The following is a 14,291-nucleotide window of genomic DNA, read 5'->3' as shown; positions in this document are numbered from 1 at the left end:
GGTTTAATGTCTTGATCATTATGGCTTTGTTTGCACACAACTCATACAAAGCCGAACACCTGGCTTAGCACAATATAGGAAGCCAACTGTTCAAGGCAAGGTTACTTTCTTGAATGGTCAAGGCATCTAAGAAGCAAATTAACAAAAATCCTTCTTCCCCAATGAATCCTGAGTTAGTAGGGGGTAAAATAATAATCTCTAACAATGTTATGCCCACCACATTTCAAAGCTTTCCAGTGGAGTCCAGGAAATTGTGAGGATGGCATTCAAGATAAAGACACTCTGCAGTCCTCTGCAGGGATTGCCCAGCAGGGGTGGGGAATCTGTGGCCCCTTAGCTGCTGTTGAACCACAATTCTCAGCAACCCCTGTTATGGGGGATGCTGGGAATTGCAGTTCAACAAATGTGGTAGACCATTGGTTCCCTTTTCTTATATAGTATTTGTAAGGGGGGGACGAGACAAGTGACTGTATCATTACAGCTCCACCTTGTAACTAGACGGGACTAGGTTTACACTAGGAACATTTATGAGAATGAACTGGGAACAAGTACCAAACTATTATTATAGATACAATGGAATGAGAAAGGATTATTGTAGGAAATTTGCTACCTTTCACCTTGGTATTTTTGATAGCAGTTCCTTAAAAAAATAAAAAAGCCCATCCCAATCTGCCTCAGAAATTGACTAAGCCAGTGGTCATTTTGGTGGTCCACAGAAAAATTATTTGCATTTTTATATTGCACCAAATACTTTTTATGTTTTAAAAAATTCATATTAGTAGTCCACGGGATTTAAAATTATGAATGTAGTGGTCCCTGAGGTCTAAAAGGTTGGTGACTCCTGGACAAGATTTCCTTCACTTGAACAAAGGTAAAGAACACCCCAGTGCCTGGCCCTGACCAGTGGTTTGAGACCAGGAGACCCAGATTCAAATTCTGAGCAGTCGAGAAGAGCCAATTCCTATGTTTCCTTAGTTAGTCCCGCAATCCCTATATAGGGTTGTTGTGAGAACAAAAGGAAAGGCACAACTGAGAGCTGAATATTACCTTGAGCTCTGTAAATGAAAGGCACCTTTGGATTGAGAAACGCTGCACAAAAGGAGGACATCACCGAAGCCCAGAATTTAATGTCTTGACTCATTCCACAAAAAGAGATAAGACCCAGTAGAAGCGCATTGGAAAAGGGGTCAACCTCTACTGGCCCATTTCTCTTGCCCTTTTCCTTGCTTTTTCCTCCAACGGGGTTTTGCGGACGTGATTTGCCGTGTTTTAAGCAAATCGCCAAGGCTTTTCCCTCTTCAGCCTTGGCCATCCCACCCAGGCAACAAAGCAGCTCAGCTCTCTGTTTCCTTCTCGACCTCTGCTGGGCGAAGCAATCCCAAAGGGGAAGGGGAAGAAGAATCCTGCGGGTGCCGAGTCAAGAGCCACCCCCCTTCTTCGGTTGTGAAGCCTTGTCCAATCTTGCACTTTTGAACGAAAACAGAAAAAAAAAAAAAAAAAGTCCTTGAGGTTGGAGGCCGCTGTCCCGAGGAGACACTTTCGCGGCGAAGCTCAAGGGGGCGCCCTTCTAGCTTTTGGAAGGGGACCGTGTAATGCCTGCGGTGGCAGGCGAGAACCAGGAATGTGGGTGGCAGAAGCGTTCAGCTACCACTCCGATGCAAGGGGAGGAGGGGGCATGGCACGAACGCTACCACACTAACCATTGCTCGTGTCTAAAATGCCCCTAATCTCTCTCTTCTCTACCACGCGGTGCTGTGTAATTCCTTTCTAAGAAATAGGTCTTCCCCGCAATAGTTGCCCTGATTTGAGTTAGGAAAGCCCTAGGTGGGAATGCAGCTTTCTTCCCAGACTCCTAATTATTTCTTCGCCGCCGCCAAGACTTGCCAATTTCTTCTCCGGCCCCTCCTTCTGCAAGAACGGGCGACCCGGCACCAAGAAGACCTCCGTCCCCCTCCCCACTGCCTGCCTTTTGCTCTAGGAGTCCCCTCTCTTGTCCAGAAGAAGGCGCTATAGGACAAGCCTGCAGCGCCTGGGTCTGAAGCCTTTCCCTCGACCCCCTGAGAGAGAGAGCAGGAGCCGCTGCGGCCTGGCTCGACCACCGGCCCCGGGATCCCTCTGACCGCCACGGCAGAAACAGCAGCTCCTCAAGGGAGCGCTGCGCAGCCGGCCATAGAAACAGCTCTCTTTGGGGGCTTGGCTTCTTAAAGAAGCGCGACGCCTGCATCTCCCCAAAATAATCCCATCCGCGACTACCACTTACGAGATCGGGCCGGAGGGGGGGGGGCACTCGACGAAGATGGCATTTCTCTTGAGCCCCTGCAGCTTCGTGCCTAAACCACCTTCGGAAAAACAGTCTACGGACCTGTGAATCCTGGGAATCGTAGTTTTATCAGAGTCTGTGTTCTCAGCCTTCTAAAAAAAACCCAACAATTTACAGCTGCTGCTGTATTTCAAGGGGAAAAATAGAAAATTTGAAGCAGAGGAACTGGCTTCAATGGAGTTTGTATTTCTTGGCTCTCATATAGAGATATAAGGTTACCCTCTGTACCCTTACTTGGAAGTAAGGCCTGTGGAACTCGGTGAGACTTGCTGACAGGTAGAGACTCTGACTGTACACTTAAGGATAGAATCACTCATTATGATAAATGAAAACCTTCTTGATTTGCTCCTGGTTTAACATGGGACATGAACCCAGGCATTGTGGTTTTCTATATTACTGCTTGTGAATGTGACTTCACATGTTTATGAATTCAGTCAATTATAGTTTATTCAATAAACTATAGTAAAACAATTCATGCTTTAATACCAGTAATTGGATTCAGCGCTATTGAACTGCAAACTTTTATCTGCAAGAAAACATATAGGGTTGAGGTTGAAACCTTCAGAACTACGAGAATGAATTCCAATAAGCACTTCCTTCGGAGTAAACTCAAATGCATGGGTTTCCCCATTTCTCTGGGTTAAGTCCTGAACTAATTTGCCAAAGGAGGATAATGGACTCATTTTGGAGTCACACAATTGTTTATCAATCAAAACATTATGAAAGCAAATCCCATAGGGCTGAATTGGGACTCTTGTGTAATTAATAGCCAAGCCAGCCATATTAATAGCCTTCTCAACCTGGTGTCTGAAAGGTGCTTTGGACTTTAGTTCCCACTTTCACCAACCAGTGTACCCCAAATCCCACTGCATGACACTGATTGGGTTGGTAATTGTTGTATAACACATGTGAAGGAATTATTATTATTTTATTATATACTCACACAATTATTATCGTGTGTGTGCGTGTATAAAATAAATAAAAAATAAGATAAAATAAGATAAAATAAATAAATAAAATAAAATCTCAAGGTACCAAACATGCTTCATATTTCAGCTTCCTGTTTTTCCCAATCAGGTAGATTAGGTTAAAAGAGTGACAGGCCCCAAATCACCAGGTAACTTTCATGCCTAATCAGTTTCCTGGTTTTTAGGCCAGCATCTTCAGCACTACATTCAACTGACTCTTGATACTAAAATATAAGAAAGGTGTAGCTAGATTTATATCATCTACTTTTTTTTTACCACATACAAATCTGTGTGGTTACAGCAATTTTTTTCAGAAAAAAAGGAATGTCGGCCTCAATAAAACCACCCCAAAGAATCTTAATCATACTCTATTTCCACATCTTAACTAAATCAGTAACCATTTATACTACCCTCAGCCAGCCTTCTTCATTCTCAAGTACAGCCTATTTATGTGGCCATATAGATGAGTGTCCCTTTGTACAATGGCAAACAAGTGGTCACAGCTAGTTACTTTGGGGATCATAATCCGCCTAGACTTTGATGTTGTCCCTTTGATTGGAAACAGCCGTCATTCTTCTTAAAAAGCTTGTCTTTTGCCACCATCATCACTGGGGCGGTGGTGCAGAACCTGTACAAAAGAAGGCGATAAAAGCAAATTGCTAGCCCCAACTTTCCCTCCTTCCTGTCTGTCTTCCTGCCCCAGTTCCATTCATCTGACTCTTACAAGGTTCATCTTCCACTGTCATGACACAAGTACTTGCCCTAGCTTGAACTTCCACACTACTTAGTCAACCTCTCCTTTCACCACTTCCCGCTTGCTAGTAAGTAACTGTCACAGGTGAGATGGATAGTTCACAGCCCACCTATCAAATGTCTAGTTTCTATCCCCTTCATGTTTCCACCTGTCTTTATAATACTGTACCTAGAATTATACAGCCCATACTGATTCATTGAGATCAGAGAAAGGCAGAGTTTGGATTTGCACAATTTTTTCTTCTAGGATGTTGCGATGCCAAAGGTGTAAGAAAAACAAAGGTAAACATTTTCTTATCTCCATGAAAAACTATACATCTGCATCTGAGTTTCTCTAGGATTTTAACATTAACCAGAAAATTGTTAAACTGTTGGCCTTTTGGCAGTCTTCTGGTACTTTTGCTGATTTTTTATAAAACACCTTTTTTTGGTATCTTTAAGTCAATATTGACTTCTAGCAACTGCAGGAATTGCCATTTTCTTAGCAAGATGGCCTGCTTCCTAGGGCTAGAGAGAGAGACTGGCCCAAGGTCATCCAGCTGGCTTTGTGCCAGTGGTGGGATTCAAATAATTTAACAACTGGTTCTCTGCCCTAATGATTTCTTCCGACAACCAGTCCACCAAAGTGCTCGGAAGGTTAACAACTGGTTCTCCTGAAGTGGCGCAAATTGGCTGAATCCCACCACTACTTTGTGCCAAAGGTAGAACTAGAACACCTGGTTTCTAGATTGGTACTTTAACCACTTCAGGTAGCCCTTGACTGATAACCACAATTGAGCCCAACATTTCTGTTGCTAAGGGAGACATTTGTTGAGCCCCCCTCCCCATTTTATGACTTTTCTTGCCACAACCGTATCACTATCTTAACAATTGCAGAGATTCACTTAACATTGAATCCCTGCAATTGTTAAGTTAGTGATATGGTTGTTAAGTGAATCTGGCTTCCCCATTGACTTTGTTCGTCATGACCTTGGCACTGCAGCCTTCATAAATATGAGCCAGTTGCCAAGCATCTGAATTTGGATCACATGATCATGGGTCTTAAGTGTGAAAAACAGTCATAACTTTTTTCAGTACTGTTGTGACTTCGAATGGTCATTGAACTAATGCTTGTGAGTGGAGGACCCCCCCCGCACACCAAACTGACTCTTACAAATATCCCAGAAATGTACTACGAGATCCCTTTTTATCTATTGATTGAAGAAAGCTGTATCTATCTTTTTGACAGCCAAGTGAAAATACAATGATCAGAGTTCTATTATCTCTGATTTCTTATGATGGAAGAATTCTGTTTGAACACTTTTCTCAAACTTGGCTATTTTCCACATGAGTGGGGCTGAACACCAATCACCTACTGCTAGTAAGGGAATTTAGAACTTGCTATGAAACATCTGGAGCATCAGGCTGGAAGAAGATTGCTGGGCAGCATAAGATAATTCATAGTCCTGCTATGAACAGAAACCAATAAACAAACCTCTTTCAGGTTGGTGTCTTCAGGAAGTTCCAGGTTTAATTTTTTTCTGACCAAAAGGAACAAATGTTTATATCAATTATGAGTAGACTGGCAAGTTTCTTCATGGGCTAATTTTTACTTGTTGGAGTGATAAAGAGCATTGCAAATGTTAGCTGTGTCTAACAGAATGCTATTGGCTACAAAAGCCCATTACATATTTCTTGCTTTTGATCAAAGATGCACATTTGGTCAAAGCAACCTGATGGATACAAGCAAAATTTTGTTCCAGTTCATCACAATTGTCGGGAAGGTCCTAAGGAAGGTAGGAAGGAAAAATCCTATTTCTAAGGAAACCCCAACGAACCCACTGATATTTATTTCAGTGGGTTAGTTGGGGTTTCCACAAACATAGGGTAGCTTGAAAGAAAGGCAACTTCAGCAGGATTGGACACTAGTTGGGTAGGAGACCACCAGAAATTTTAGGCTATGCTGGCACCCTGGGGAAAAAAAATCCTGGAAGATGTAATGACAAGCTTTGTATGACTTTCTCTAGGCCACCTACATGGACTCATGGGATCACCAGAAACTGAACCTTATTCTGTCAAGTCTTTTTATTTAATAGGCATCCTCAGTTTATATAATGAATAGAATAGAATAGAATACAATAGAATAGAATAGAACAATAATAACCTTATTGTCATTTTGAATTCTTTATTGGTCAAGCGTGATTGGACACACAAGGAATTTGTTTTGGTGCATATGCTCTCAGTGTACATAAGAGAATAAAATACATTAAATGGGTATCTATCTAAGATAGCATGAAAAATTTAAAAATAGGTTGGTGGGTGGGTTCCACCACAAATCCACGGTAGACTAAAGCGCGCTCGATGAAAGCGCGTACGTGACGTCATCACAGCGCGACGAAAACGGCACGCTGTGAGTGGTAAATTTAAAATTAACGCGAAAACCTTACCCTAACCCCCCCAAACCTAACCCTAAACCTAACCCTAAGCCTAACCCTTAACCTAACCCTAACCCTAAACGTAACCCTTAACCTAACGCTAAACCTAACACTAACCCTTAACCTAACCCTAAACCTAACCCTAACGCTTAACGTAACCCTAAACCTAACCCTTAACCTAACCCTAACCCTAACCCTAACCCTAACCCTAACCCTTACCTTTATGTGAATCGGCTTGCTTTAATTTTATTTTAATTTTAATTTAATTTATTTTTAATTTTATTTGTCGCGCGGCTGATGACGTCACGTACGCGCTTTGATCGGGCGCGCTTTAGTGGACCGCGGTTTTGACGGGTCACAGGTGGGTGAACCTCTAAAAAAGAATGCAGTAGCACAAATTTAAGTATGAAGGTTTTTGATGTCTTTACTTGAGCCCCTATTGGATGATCAACAGATTTCCCAGTAGGGGGAGATCCAAAAGCATGGAATACAGGAAGCAATTTGGACTTTTCCCCAAGAAAATGTTACAGTGCCTCTTAACACAGTGTTCTCCAGATCTATTGGAGCCAGCCTTCCTCAGGTGAACATCAGTCATATTTTCTGGGATGGATGACTTACAGTTCAAAGATGTTGAGGTCCCTCATGGTGGGAAAATGCTTTTCTTTAACAAGAGAAAAAGAGGCCCTGTATTTTCTTATTCTAGAATTTGCCTTCACAAACATTTGGTACATCAGTTTATCAACTTAATTTCAACTTAGTCTCTTGATCAAAAGACTATGTGTGAGTTTGGCTTCCCTGCTGGAACTGCTCTCTCCCATGCCTTCACCTTCTTTGGAAGACTTTTTGATTGCTTTGAACAGAAGCCTTTAAAAAAAATCATTCCATTTTCCACCTGAAAACATTTTGCTTCCCCTTACTAATGATGCATTCCTGACCACATTAATGAAAAGCCACATCATCCGTTCCTCTAGCCCATTTGCTTTATTTCCTCCCTGTATGAGTTTGGAATATTAAACTGTCTAGTAATTTCCATGGGAGGCATTTATCCTGAAATGTGTGGATTACTACAAAGAACCTGATTTCCCTTTTTTGGGGCCTTGACGTTTTGAAAAATAAACAGGTCATTGACTATGCCATTTCCAGCATGATCCAATGCAAGTGTAATTTTGTTTAGTATAACTCGTAATTTGTTTCCAAATACCATTCATCATGTCTTCCCTAGGAAGTTTCTGAATTGAATTCTGTGCAATTGGAAAAACCTTCCCTCCCTCCCAGAACAAACCAGATTAGATTAGGTTAAGATCTTTTGTTCGTTTGCCTTGATAACTGGAGCATTGCTGATGCAGCATCATATTACCCCAGCCCATAATTGAAACAGTCTTATATTTTTATTTTGAGCACTAGAATAAACACACTCCGCTCCCTACAATAGTTGGTCATTTTCCTATTTCAGATTTCAAGTGACACCCACTCTTTTTTATGGATTTTCAAACTAATTATCAGCATAAAAGGGGGCCTCCAAATAGAACATCCCGCTCTGTCCTTGTCTAAATCTGTGACTTCTGCCTACCCTGTTACTATCCAGATGTTCAACAGTGCTGGTCCTTATAGTCCACGGTGTCAAACCTGTGGTGTCAATATGCCGTCATGTGACATATTGTGACTTTTTTCCCTTTGCAGAGCTGGGGTGGGCGTGGCCTGCACGTGACACATCCGGTCCGTGAGCCACCAGTTTGACACCCCTGTAATATAGTCTGTCTGAATGGTTTCCTCATCTGGCTTTTCTGCTATGCTTTCTTCCGTATAGCCAATGAGAAAACGACCTGGTGTGCGTGTTACAAAATAAATGAAGCCAATCTGGATTTATTGCAGAGCTACACAATTTTGGCTGACAATTAATGGTAGTGTGCAACTCTTAAAAATTGGGATTCTGATTTTCCATAACCCAGTTGGTCATTTTTCAAATTTAAAAGTAACCCATGTCGAGAGAAGTAGCCCGTGAAAACCTGGCTCCCAAACATAAATTAGTTTTTACAGATTTTAAAATGTAGTTGTGTAGCATCAAACAAGTTGCAATCCACAGGAGTTGCACACACAGTCTCCAATACTGTTTGTGCAACAATAGTAATAGCACTTAGACTTATATACCGCTTCACAGTGCTTTACAGCCCCCTCTAAGCAGTTTACAGAGTCAGCCTATTGCCCCCAACAATCTGGCTCCTCATTTTACCCACCTTGGAGGGATGGAAGGCTGAGTCTACCTTGACCCGGTGAAACTCGAACTACCAAACTGCTGTTAGTCAGCAGTCAGCAAAATTAGCCTGCAGTACCACTTTCTAACCATTGCGCCACTCTGATGCCTATCTAAATAGAGAAAAGAACGATAATCATGCTCTGTCTCTTTTAGGCTTAGCTAGTCTCCCCTGCAGCCATTTCTTTTCCAGCCCTTGTCTTCTCTGCTAGTGCTAGGCTTCCTATTAGACCAGTGATGGCTAACTTTTTTTTAAGGTATGCTGAAGCCTGTGTGTGTGTGCGTGTGCTATCGCACATGTGTGCGTGCCCACTCACCTGCACATGCATGAGTGACTCACCCACCCACCGTGCATGCGCTAGTGACCCACCAACCACACATGTGCGAGTGACCCACCCACCACGCACGAGAGAGCGATCCCTGCACGGGGGAGATTTTTGCTCACCCCAGGCTCCAGAGGCTTTCCTGAAGCCTGGGGAAGGTGAAAACAGCCTCCCCCCGGTCCTCAGGAGGGGGACGCCATTTTTACCCTCCCCAGGCTTCAGGAAAGCCTCCGGAGCCTGGGGTGGGCAAAAAAAACAGCCCAATGCGCCAACCGGAGGTTTGAGAATGAACTTCCGGTTTGCCTCTTGGGCCATTTTTCACCCTCCCCAGGTTTTAGGAAACCCTCCAGAGCCTTGGGAGGGCAAAAACAGGCCCAACGGGCCAACCAGAACTTCATTTCTGAACTTCCAGTTGGGCCATTGGACCTGTTTTTCACCCTCTCTAGGCTCTGGAGGCTTTCCTGAAGCCTGGGGAGGGTGAAAACGACCTCCCCCAGCCCTTCGGAAGGCTGAAAATCCAGAGCTGAGCACTGGCAAGGGCTGTCATGCCAGCAAATATGGTTCCGCGTGCCACCCGTGGCATACATGCCATAGCTTCACCATCACAATATTAGACCTACCTACTTTTGAAACCAATTTCTCTCTGGCCTTCCAGCAAGGTAGAAGAGAAGCAGCAAAACTTTTTCCCGGTTCAATTTAGGAAACAGGTATACAGTAATTTGTGGAACTCTTTGCAGAGTATAGGACAATTGTATCAGAGACAACCTTTGTCTTCTAACCATATCCTGAAAATAACGATGAGTATATTTATAGATAACGAGTCGATAACCCAACATTGGCCAGGTATTTATTTATAGGGGGAAAATGTCCGGAACAAACATAATTTCTAATGTTGGATTTTCCCACTTACCAGAGGGAAACTGTGGACTATGAAGCCTGCAAGAGCAACTTCTTCCTGAACCCTGATTTCGGCGGTAATTAAATTAGTTAAAAATATTTTCCCTGTGCCCCCAGTAACGTAATTTCTAATGTTGAATTTTCACCTTTATCAGAGGGAGCCCCCTTGTGGAATACTGTGAAGCCATTACCATGGCAACTTCACTGAGCTGTACAGTAGAAGCCATTTTAAGGCAGTACAATATAAATCATTTTAAGGCACAACAGGCTGTATCTTAACAGAACACATACCCTGAGAGGTGTTAGGGGTGTCTTACCCCACAGTATTTGTTTCCAGAGAGTAAATCATCTGTCTACCAAGTTTGGTTGAAATCCCTCAAGGTGTTCCAGCGCTCTGCTGGAACACACACACACACACACACACACACACACACACACACATCTGTATGTGTATGTGTGTGTGTATATACATACATACATATATATTTAAAGTCACAACCCCCGGTATGCCCAAATATGGGAGGAAGATCACTACTTCCATTCTCTGTCCTTCGGCTTGTCACAAGAGACCATCCAGACAGAAACCCAATATTTTTTACTGTTGCCTTTTTGTTACATTTGTTATATTTGTGCTGATAAATAAATAAAGGGAGACTAGTATAGATCTATTTCAAGCTATTTAGCTCTCATCAGCTAGCCATACCCTTACTGGGAATCGAGCCTGTGCTGTATTGCCTCTTAGGCAGATGTGTTAACCACTGAGCTACAGAGCTCGATTCCTTATCAGCTAAGCCAGGGTGAGAGGTATATATTTAAAATCACAACCCCCGGTATGCCCAAATATGGGAGGAAGATCACTACTTCCATTCTCTGTCCTTCGGCTCGTCACAAGAGATGTCTGGGTTGTGACTTTAAATATATACCTCTCACCCTGGCTTGGCTGATAAGGAGTCGAGCTCTGTAGCTCAGTGGTTAACACATCTGCCTAAGAGGCAATACAGCACAGGCTCGATTCCCAGTAAGGGTAGGGCTAGCTGATGAGAGCTAAATAGCTTGAAATAGATCTATACTGGTCTCCCTTTATTTATTTATCAGCACAAATATAACATACATACATATGTGTATATACATACATACATATGTCTAATTACATACCTCTGTTAAATAGAATTGTTTGGTGATGCTCAGTATTAAAATTTTAGATTGCAGATCACCTTCCCACATTTCTTAATTTTGCATGCCTTTTAAGGGCCAAGATTCCCAAATGGAACATGGGGAGAGAGGGACACCAACCAGTATAAACAAAGATCTAGGCCAAGTCCCAACATTGAAGCATTGCAGAATAATGTTAGATCCAGCCCAACATCTGCCACTAAACCAAACTCATGGATGGATTTCCTCTACTTGGCATGTGCTCTGGACGGAGAACAGAGAAGTTGGAAGAGAAAACACACCTAGTTTGGGATGATGGCACTTGCAGTTCAATAGATTTTTAAGAGCACCAGATGAAAAGCTGCTTAATTGTACGAGCGCTTAGGCTGTTTTGTAAAAATTCTGATTCCTGAAATTCTAGTGACAGCTTAAAAAGCGTTTTTGGTTTTAATGGAAGATAGCATTTCAAAAAAAGAAAAATCAAATGAAAATACTGTACTTTTTTTGACAGGTTTGATAACTTTTTTGAGAAAACACAGACCCAACTTGTAATGATTTCATGCGCTGTATGAAACCTTGGGATATGTATTGCATAGATCAAGGGTGTCCAACTTTGGCAACTTTAAGTCTAATGGAATTCAACTCGCAGAATTTTCCACCAAACCATGCTTAGTTTTAAAGCTGTCCAGGTTGAATGCTTCTGTTCTATGTAATACAGACTCCAAGGTTTGGACTCTGAACTTGCATTGCTGTGCCAAGGCTCAGGAGCAAATTAATAGCACTTAGCAATAGCACTAAGATTTATATACTGCTTTACAGCCCTCTCTAAGTGATTTACAGAGTTAGCCTGTTGCCCCCAACAATCTGGGTCCTCATTTTACCAACCTTGGAAGGATGGAAGGCTGAGTCAAACTTGAGCCTGGTCAGATTTGAACTGCCAAATTGCAGTCAGCTGACAGTCAGCAGAAGTAGCCTGCAGTACTGCACTCTAACCACTGCACCACCATGGCTCATAAACAGGTTCTCCAAATATATATGGTGTATTTTCCTCACTAGGAAAATAACTCAGGGCATATCAGATTAGGGGGAAGAGTTTCTTATAAAAGGACAGTCCATTTCAAAAATTGTTCAACTTTAGTTAACCTTATTACAGTTTTAATAAGGTGGTGAGCGCTAGTGGTACAGTGGTTAGAATGCAGTATTGCAGGTAAACTCTGCCCACAGTCTGGAATTCGATCCTGATGGGGCTCAAGTTTGATTCAGCCTTCTGAGTTCAGTAAAATGAGGACCCAGGTTGTTGGGGGCAATATGCTGACATTGTAAACTGCTCAAAGAGTGCTTTAAAGCACTATGAAGTGATATAAGTATAAGTGCTATTGCTATTTATGTTTTACTGATGACAAATGAAAAAGGTTCTTGTGGGATTTCTGCCTCAGGGCAACAAAAGACTTTGCTTGCCCTGGGTGCTGTCTTTACAGGAGGTGGTTGGTGGTGGTGACATCTCACTCCAATCAAAGAGTAAACTGCTTTGGAGTAGCATTATATGAAGCCTTCTTCCTACCCCTAAGAAGAATTCTAAATAGTATTTTGTGCCTTCTAGCCACTTATGTCACTGATTTTGTATCCTTATAAAGCATCAGGATTCTTGTTGACCTATTTATCACTGCTGGAAAAACACACATGGGCAATTTGATTACAGAGAGATAGAAATTCACAAGTTCCATACTCTTTACCATACATAAATGTCCTTGTATCAAAGCTACTGGATGACACACAGAAGGATTATAGATTCCAACTTGATGTATATCTGCAGGAGGTTGGTGGTATATATTTATTATATTATATTATATTATATTATATTATATTATATTATATTATATTATATTATATTATATTATATTATATTATATTATATTATATTATATTATATTATATTATATTATATTATATTATATTATATTATATTATATTATATTAATTATATTATATTATATTATATTATATTATATTATATTATATTATATTATATTATATTATATTATATTATATTATATTATATTATATTATATTTTATTTTATTTTATTTTATTTTATTATTATATTATATTATATTATATTATATTATATTATATTATATTATATTATATTATATTATATTATATTATATTATATTATATTATATTATATTATATTAATTATATTATATTATATTATATTATATTATATTATATTATATTATATTATATTATATTATATTATATTATATTATTCTATTCTATTCTATTCTATTCTATTCTAATATTATATTATATTATATTACATTACATTACATTACATTACAATGTTATGTTAAGGGATAGGGATAGGGATAGGATAGGATAGGATTGGATTAGTATATAATATATTCTCAAGGATGCTCCCATGTAGAGAGATGTATTGTTAATAAAGGACAGACATCTTTTTAGTCTTAACTTAACATTCTAATGGCACAAACCATGAAAGGCATGCAATCTGGACCATACCAGAAGCAACTTAGGCAGATTTTCCATGTGGCCGGAATCACCTTTACCAAATGCTTGCCACTCATTTGATAAATGTTCAAATAAAGATCCATGGTAGTTCATCTCTGTAGTTTAGGCTTCCCAAAACTACACAGATGTCCTTCACACCTCCTAGATTATAATACTATCATTCCAATTAAGTAGGGATGTTTGGAGTAAGAATCCAACTCCTAAGTGCACAAAGCAAGAAGAAGCTGTGTTACTTAAGAGAGTCCAATGGTGGAAGTTAACAATCCATTTAAAGATGAGAATATACACCCAGAATTAAACTTTGGTCTTTAGAACTATTTTGTGATTCAATAACACAGTTAAAATATTTGGTGTGATAAATAGCTGAGTCTGCCATTTTATTATGGGAATTTTTCTGTGCCCAAACATTGTATTTAAGAGACTGGGGAAACAATGATTGAAAGGCCACAGATCCACTTTTCATCTTCTGTTTTTCTCCTGAAAATAAGGTTTGTAGGTTTGCTTTGTATTCTGAATTGAACAGAACCTATTTGGGATCTACACTGAAGCTTTGATGTGTTTCCTCCCTAAGAAATTCTGCCTCAAAGTCCCCTCAAAAGGGATTTTGGAACCTGCAGTAGAAAATTTCCTGTATCTGTTTACTGATATATGGGAACCAGTTTTTTGACTATTATGTGACCAT

Source organism: Thamnophis sirtalis, unplaced genomic scaffold (genome assembly GCF_051295495.1).
Source record: "Thamnophis sirtalis isolate CommonGarterSnake01/CBP01778 unplaced genomic scaffold, rThaSir2_p1.2 scaffold_1, whole genome shotgun sequence".
In the NCBI taxonomy this organism is placed as follows: Eukaryota; Metazoa; Chordata; class Lepidosauria; order Squamata; family Natricidae; genus Thamnophis; species Thamnophis sirtalis.
Note: the sequence above shows the minus strand (reverse complement) of the source record.